The sequence below is a fragment of the Grammomys surdaster genome, unplaced genomic scaffold, assembly GCF_004785775.1.
Source record: "Grammomys surdaster isolate TR1022 unplaced genomic scaffold, NIH_TR_1.0 205166, whole genome shotgun sequence".
NCBI lineage: Eukaryota > Metazoa > Chordata > Mammalia > Rodentia > Muridae > Grammomys > Grammomys surdaster.
In genome coordinates this window covers 9,945-18,181 of record NW_021624062.1, presented here as the reverse complement: position 1 = coordinate 18,181, position 8,237 = coordinate 9,945, and the positions used below count along the sequence as shown (strand labels likewise).

At 37.1% G+C, this 8,237-nt stretch overlaps 1 pseudogene; it reads right to left on the bottom strand.

Annotated features, from left to right (window-relative positions):
* Window positions 1–6,865: 6,865 nt before the first annotated feature.
* Window positions 6,866–6,985, bottom strand: LOC114615941 (annotated as a pseudogene).
* Window positions 6,986–8,237: the final 1,252 nt, after the last annotated feature.

The window sequence follows — 8,237 nt, the reverse complement described above, 5'->3', positions numbered from 1 at the left end:
TGCTGTCATGGATGTGAGGAAAGAGTTCCTATCACAGGAACTTCATGTGTTAGTTGCTGAGAGGATTAGATAAGTGCAGCGCTGTGAAAAGCAACCCAAAGCTCCTTCAGTCATTATAATGGACCTTCATCATCCAGCCATACCACTCATGGGCATATCCCCAAACCTTTCTCAATAAAAAAGAAGTCAAAAATAATGAGCAGTCTAATAGTTTCCCTGCCAAATAGCAAAAGGCTTCTAAATTTTCTCCCACGGTTTTTTGTTTCCACTGAAGGCAAGGTGAATTAGAATATTAATTTGTCACTTTCAAAAAATGAACATGAATACAAAGAAATAAGTACTACCTGCATCTGTACTCATTTTTAATAATTCAATTCATTTGAGAGGTTGGGTGAATCCTGAAGAAGTTATATGAACAAAGGTGATTTAAATTTGGTGCTTCAAACAAATGCAAACTGACATGCAGGCTATTCCACAAACTAAAATTATAGTATTCCAAAATTTGCTTAACAATTATTCTTTCTACTTGCAGTTTTGTGTTTTGATATGTTAAAGTTCTCTCACTTAGTCATTATGGAATCAAATAATGACTTTCTTCAGAAATTATAATTTTCATGGCATATTTGGTCATCCTTTCTAGAAAATATCCTATTTGTCTGACATCTTTTATTGTAGCTATTTTCAATGAACACCGAGTCCTTTCTATAATTTCAAATTAAATAAAATCACAAATATTCTTTCAGTACATCTACTACATTAATTTCCTTTTATAATCCCTTTATTTTTTGCCCTATTTGGTTGTTTGTTGAAACAATCACATGTTAATCAATAGAAAAAACATCAAATATTTATTCCAAAAAATTTTCTGTTTATGCCAACAAATTTGCAATAATTTTATATCCTAAATTAGAATATTCGTAAATAATAGGTCATTTAAAAACAGTTTCAGTATAGTTCAGCTGTCTTAGATTATTGATGTCTGTACTATGTAATCAACTTGTGGGAAATTTGAAATCTACATAATTTGTACATATTTGTCAGTCTGCATATTCAATATATACACAGACACACACACATACGCAGACCATTCCATAATATTAATTTAAAATATTTTTTGTCTGTTTGTAATCAATGATATCTTTGCCATTCTTTTGTCAAATATTATTTGATGAGGTATCCATGACTTTAAATCTATGCATTGTTTAGTTAATTCCAATTCCTTCTCCAGTTTCAGTAGCCCATTTGGTCCCCCTTACCTTCTACTTCCATTACTTTTAAACACTATGTGCTGCTCTGTAAAAAGTTCTCAGTGTCCAAGAATCAGATAGTTACAGCTAGATAGTGTCTGCATTCTTCTGAGATGAGTGAAATATTTCTTATTAGTTAATGCAATTATTATCCACTTTTTTTATTGGATATTTTATTTACATTTCAGATGCTATCCCCTTACCCCATTTCTCTCCCAACCCCGCCTAGGAACCCCCTATCCCATCCCCATCCTCCTGCTTCTATGAGGATATGCCCCCACTTAAACCTCCACTCCCACCTCCCCACCCTCGAATTCCCTCACCCTTGGAATGTCCACCAGAGGTCATGAATCTCCTTTCTTTCTTCCTTAGGATTAAGCCCTCTTCATTCAAGCCTTCTTGTTGTTTTGGTTTGATATCTGTAGATTTTTCTACTCTGATACACATAGCAAATCAAAGATTGTCTCAAAAATTCATAGGTAGTCACCCAAATTAAATTTATACATGAAGTGATATATATTGCCTTTCCATATTTACCCCCTAATACCAAAAAGTTATATTCAGAAACAATTTTACATAGTGTTACATGTCTATAGGCATATACATGAATGTGAAACCTGATATGTAAACTAGAAGAGCACTACTCTATATGCTACTCATTCCTTAACAGCACATTGAGAGTCCCAAGGCTAAGTGATTGCTGGTGAAGCTGGAATTTATAAGAGTAAGACAAAAAAAAAACCCAACAAAACAAAAACTATTAAAAAACAAAACAATAACAACAGATAAAACCCAAGAAATGCACTGGAGTCCCTGATGTTTGAACTTAGTGATTCAAAGAGTAACAGAGAAGACAATATGCCTGTCCATGTGGCATCTCCTAAGCCATGAAACATAGAAAGTCTGTATTATATGAAACATAGAAGTTATATTGATAAATTATTTTATCAAAAATAAATTTATTGATAGAGAGAAGATAAATTATTACTGAAAGTAGACAGTTTAAAATGAACTTGCATACTTTCTATGAATAAAAACTCAAAATTTATGATGGTGTCTATCCATGGAAGACGTAACAGAGCCCTATCTTTCATTTTAATATAATACTTTGCAGTACTATCATTAGCATAAATCAATGTGCCATGCCTAGTATACATAGGAGAGTGTTTTTCATATCATTTAACTCTAATGTAAGAAAAAGAAGATTATTCTCTTTTCACTTTGGTTTGGCTCTAAATGTGCAAATATGGAGTTGAATTTCTACAATTTTAACAGAATAACAAGGCCTGACACCCAAGACACATACAAACAAACTGGATACAAATGGACCTAACATGAACATTTTGAAATTATAACACTTTATTTGTATCTATGCAGATTGAGGAACCCAATCTAAGTATGTTTTTACTAGTTTCTTTCTGAAAAAGAATGAATTTGACTTATTAGCAATTTTATATATCATGGTATCCATACTTACTATGCTTACAAATTAAGTGTATCTAGGGAGTTAAATTCTTAAAGTCAACTAATTTTAAGAGTTATGATTACCATTTTATAGACAAGGGTCCTAAAGACTTAATTTTATGCTAATTTTTATTCACGTAAAGTATTCAGATTGTAGAAAAATCTATGGGGGTCAATGCTTGGTGTTTAAGCATGAACAACTGAGTTGCGTTCAGAAAGTCGGGTGTGGCAGGGTGAACATGTTATGCTGCTACTGGGACATGGAAATAAGTGGATCCTGGGCGTTCACTCGCTTGCCAGTCTCACCATTTGATTGGTTCAGATAGAGACTCCGTTTTGAGTAAAAAAAAGCAGTATAAGAATACATTAGTTATGACCTAAGACCTTCATAGACTCACACATGAGTATGTACAATTGTATATACATTCTTACATCACACGCATAATCATTTAACCACATACAAAGCTATTTACTGAAAAAATCTGTGTATGAAGTAAATAATAAGCCAAGATTGTCCATGTAACTTAGTAAGAAAAATGTACTGAAACCAAGCAGATGTCTGCAAATATTTATTGTCTTCTCTCCGGAAGAAACAATTAGAAGAAGAATTCTCAGAACAAGTGTTATCCAAGTTTTAGGAAGTCAGTGTGGCAACGTTAGGAAGAATGCTGGTAGAAGATAAAGGAGGGGAGCCATGTTTGAGCATACTGGAGATGGGGTATATGGCTAGTTTGCTCACTAGCATTTTTGTCTGAGGTTAAAAGATAATGAAAGAAAAACTAGTGGTGCATGCACATAAAGTATGCCAAGAATCATTCTGGAGTTGTATAGAAGTATGACAAATATAAAAATGTATCTAAATGCACTAAATTATGTATCAGTAGGTAAATACTATTAGTAACAAAATAACAGAATCGTAGTGAAATTTTATTTTAAACAGTACCCCTTAAAATGCTATAATTATAAAGGTTTAGCATTATGTTGTAGATACATCAATACTATTGACTCCTATGTTGCTGGTTGAATTGATCACCCTGTCCCATATGGGTAGGTTGACATTTACCTAGGTGTCAGAGTACGTTTCTGAAGATAGTGACAATGAATACAACCTCATTTATCAACTTTGAAGTCTCTAATGCTCCATCATATCACTCACATACACCAAAGCATTTGTCCCACATAAAGATGCTTTATAAATATTTTACATTTAAGATTACTTCATGTGCTAGTTTAAATGTAATTGGCTCTCATAGGCCTATAAGGAGTGGCACAATTAGGATGTGTGGCCTTGTTGGATTAGGTGTAGCCTTGTTGGAGGAAGTGTGTCATTGTAAGCATGGCTTTTGAGGTCTTCTATGCCCAAGCTAGTACTGTGTGACAATAGTCTCCTTCTGCTGCCTGCAGATCAAGTTGTAGAACTCACAACTCCTCCAGCACTATGCCTGCTGCATGCTGCCATCCTTCCTGCCATGATGATAATGGACTGAATCTCTGAAATTGTAAGTCAGTCCCAATTAAATATTTTACTTTGTACTAGTTGCCTTAGTCATGGTGTCTCTACACAGGAGTAAAACCCTAAGACACTTCATTACTTAAATTTCCATTTCCAATATCTTCTATGGATTTGCTGTTTTGTATAAAAACATGAGAAAATAGCTTCACTATGAATATTTAGTTATATGTTTATAGAGTCATGAAATTGGCTTTCTAAAGCCACTAAATTGGCTCCTAGCCTCAACACTGAATACTCATGCTTACCAATTTCAGTATGTTGTACAGAGAATTTTAAACCTCAATCTATTATTAATTATTATTATATCATTATGTAATAATTATTATTTTACATATGTGTGCAATGTATTAATATATTAGTACTACTTTCTTCTCTCCATAATATTCTAACTATATCCCAAACTTGCTAACCATTTCTTGGTGCTCTTTTCAGATTCATATGTTTTGAATTTGTTTTGTGATCCATTTAGTTTAACCTGTATGATCACTGAATTATAACTATCCACTCAAGCCTGCTGGGGTCATCCGTGGGTATATAACTGAAGCCCATAGTTTTCCCCTCTCCATAAATCAATCAGAAGCAAATGGTACAGCAGTGAGTGTAGACACCTAAGGCTCAGGGATTATTGCAGAAGGAGGACAGAGTGTAAGAGACAGATGATAAGGGCTGTGAAATGCTGTCTTCTGGTGCAAAATGCAGGCGTCATAGTTCTCAGCTCACAGCAGCTGCAGATGCTGGCATTGGATCTTCACAAGAATGAACTAAAAAACAATCAGATTTGTATGTCTGTATCAGAAATAATGGAAGATGCATTTTCTGTACATGTCAGCTTAGTTAATCCTTTATCACATTCTAGCACACAACTGGCTCCTAGAAAATCTGACTAGTGGATTCTGTGCTTATGAGTCACATTTTTTTTTTCAATCCCACTACTGATAATTGGTTCCATAACTTAGGTGTGGAAAGTACTGCAGTAAACATTGATGTGTGCTCACTTTTATGCTATGTTGACTTTCAAAGTTAAAAGTAAACAAAGGAGTAGTACATATTTGTCTTATAAAAGATTCTATTTCTTTACTTTAAAAAATCTTGTTATTTTTTTTGTGAACTTCATACAATGCACCCCAATCCCGCTCATCTCTCCATCTAATCACATGCACTCCACACCCTTGCAAACCCCTGCCCATGGAGAAAAACAAAATACTTGTGGAAGCTGTAGTGTGCCACAAGCTGTCCCACAGTATGCCCTTTTGTCCACATTTATTTGCTTGCAGTGATTTTTCATTGACATGAGTCATTGGTCTGGTATGATGCCTCTGGCTTCTGCCACTGTATCAATATTGGAACCTCAGTGGAACTCCTCTCAGATATCCTTGTTGTTGCCCTGGGTCACGGAGATGCTGCAGCTTGGAATCTATAGAACCAGCCCCTTTATGGATTCCAGCAGTTCATCAATGGGGTGGATCCTGTGGTGTGCCAATTCAAAGCCTTGGATCTGGGCCTGAGAGGTAGCAGGTTTGTCTGTTGGTACTCTCAATTGCACACCCTTGGGCCGGCTCACCTGCAACTCTTACAGCCTTGCCCATGTCACCAAATAGCAGACAAGTGACAGAGCCAGCTCTCCAGTGAGCCTATCTCTACTGAATACTGCAGCTGGTACTCTCATGGCCCGAAGGCCATGTCTCTCTCCTGTTGCAGGTGGTAAGGGGCGAGCAAGCGGGTTAACACTACCTCCTTCATCCATGCCACTTCACAGCAGACTAGTTATAAAACCATCTCTCCCGTGCATATATCCTCCAGGCAGCTCAACTGCAGTGTCTGCAATGTGCAGAGCTGGCGCTCCCATGGATTGCTGCTGGCTAAGGGCTGATCTCATGCCTCCAGGGACAGCTCTTTCACAATGCCTGGGTGAAAGCTGTGGCCAGTTCTGCACAGCTGTTAGATGTATGTACTGAGCGGCAGACCAGAGCAGGGGCATCTACACGGCCGTTGGTGGTAACAGACCCATGCTGCTCCAAGACCACAAGCCTAGACATGGTCCCCCAGCGGTAGTATACAGACCGAACCCCACTATGGTCTCATGTGACATCACTAGCTACTTACATCAGGCTGTTCCTCACTACCCACAAATCTCCAGTTCTGCCTCTCTTTTTTGTGCACACATCGTTCCATTGCTCTTTCATTTTTCCACCACATATTTGATCCTCTTAGTGCCTGGGGCCTCTGAGTGTCTGGGCAGTCTCAGGAATGATGTCTTGAGTGCTCTGCTCTGCTTCTAAATTATGACACCAGGCAGGGGTTCATCTCAGGCATGGTCTGTCCCCAACCCTGGCCTGCATGGTGCCAGACTGGACTGACGGTCATCTCAGGAAATCTCCATGGCCAGGCTCTGATGGTTGTCTTGGATAGCTTGTGATAGTCTGTCTTGGGCTTGCTGTCTTGCAGAGTCCATGATCCCAAGAAGGATTCTTCTAGCCTCTACCTTGTTCTTGGTCCTGGGAGCCAATCCAAGCCTTGTTGGTGATTCTCTCAGGCTAGCTACCTGTTTGGGTCACACACACACACACACACACACACACACACACACACACACACCCCGTCTCGCACCATCCCGTGGCAATCCAAGAATCACTTTTATTAGGCAATGAGGAAACTAATCATTTGAATATTCATAGGTCGGAACACTGAGCTTAGACATAGCCTGTCTCCTCTCTTCTATATTAGGAGACATAGCAACCACAGCTGCAATGCAATAGGGAGAGAATTCTCTTTAGGTCTTTGTAAAGCTTCCATACTGATTTTACAGTGGACTATTGTATACTTCTACTGCTAGTGAATAAGTGTTCCTTTTGTCTGCATTCTTGTTACAGGAAGCTGCCAGGAATGCAGGACCCCATATTCACTCACATCCCTGAGCCACAAAACAGGTTTAAAATCATTCTGAAGATGCACATAAGAGCTCATTGATGTTCAATGAAAGAGTAAAAAATTAAAATCCTCGTTGTAGTACAATAAAATTGAAAAAAAAAGTCCTGATTTAGGTTGTAGGAGATTTGCTGTGATGAAAAACGTGCAAACAATAAGGAAACACCTATAGATACAGAAATATAAAACTGTCTTAATAATGAAAACAAATAAGAATAGAGTGAATGCTCTACAAAACATATCAATCTAATTGAAAGTAATGGTGGAGGGCAAATAGTAAGGCCTTGTCTGAGATATAATAACATTAATGAATCTTAATATTTGAGAATGTCTGAGGACTGCATTAACTATAAAGCATCCTGGAGGAATTGAAAGCCTCTGGCATACTAAATATAACACAGAATAAAAGCAAAAGTTGAGTTTACTTCTATTGATTGAAACATCCACAGTAACCCTTGTATATATTGTGTTCTTAAATGAATAATGTTTACCTTATTCTACTAGATGGCAAACAAATATAAGATGTTAAAAACAAAATAGCAAAAATAAAGAGCTCATCTTTCAAAACAGTGTAATAAACTAGGATCCAGTGTAAGCTGTATGCTCAATGTCCAGGGTTGACAATACACAAAACAATATGGAAAATACTTTATGAGAAAGGGAGGTTGGCGTGGATTAACATATAAGGAACTGCAAGAAAATATGAACACCATAACCAACCAGGACATTAAAATGCCAGATCAAAATGGCAAATGATGCAAAATTACTGAGACAACCTCAGCAAGAACTTTAGCACGCCTGGAGAAAAACAGGTAAATAAACACAGGCCTATACAAAATCCCCACGTTAAAGCAATGTAAAGTAAATAACTGAACAGACCATCTGATATCTTTAGCTACAGCAATGGTCTACATATAATATGAAAAAGGCCAGACTGATAAAAACGTTTGAAGATGAAATGTCAATTTAATTAATACACACGATGAAATTTATGGCAACAACATATAACTTAACTCTGTCCTGCCTTGTTCTCTACTTCACTGGATCAGCTGCGTCCCATCCTCTTGATGGCGCCATTTTTCTTTAGA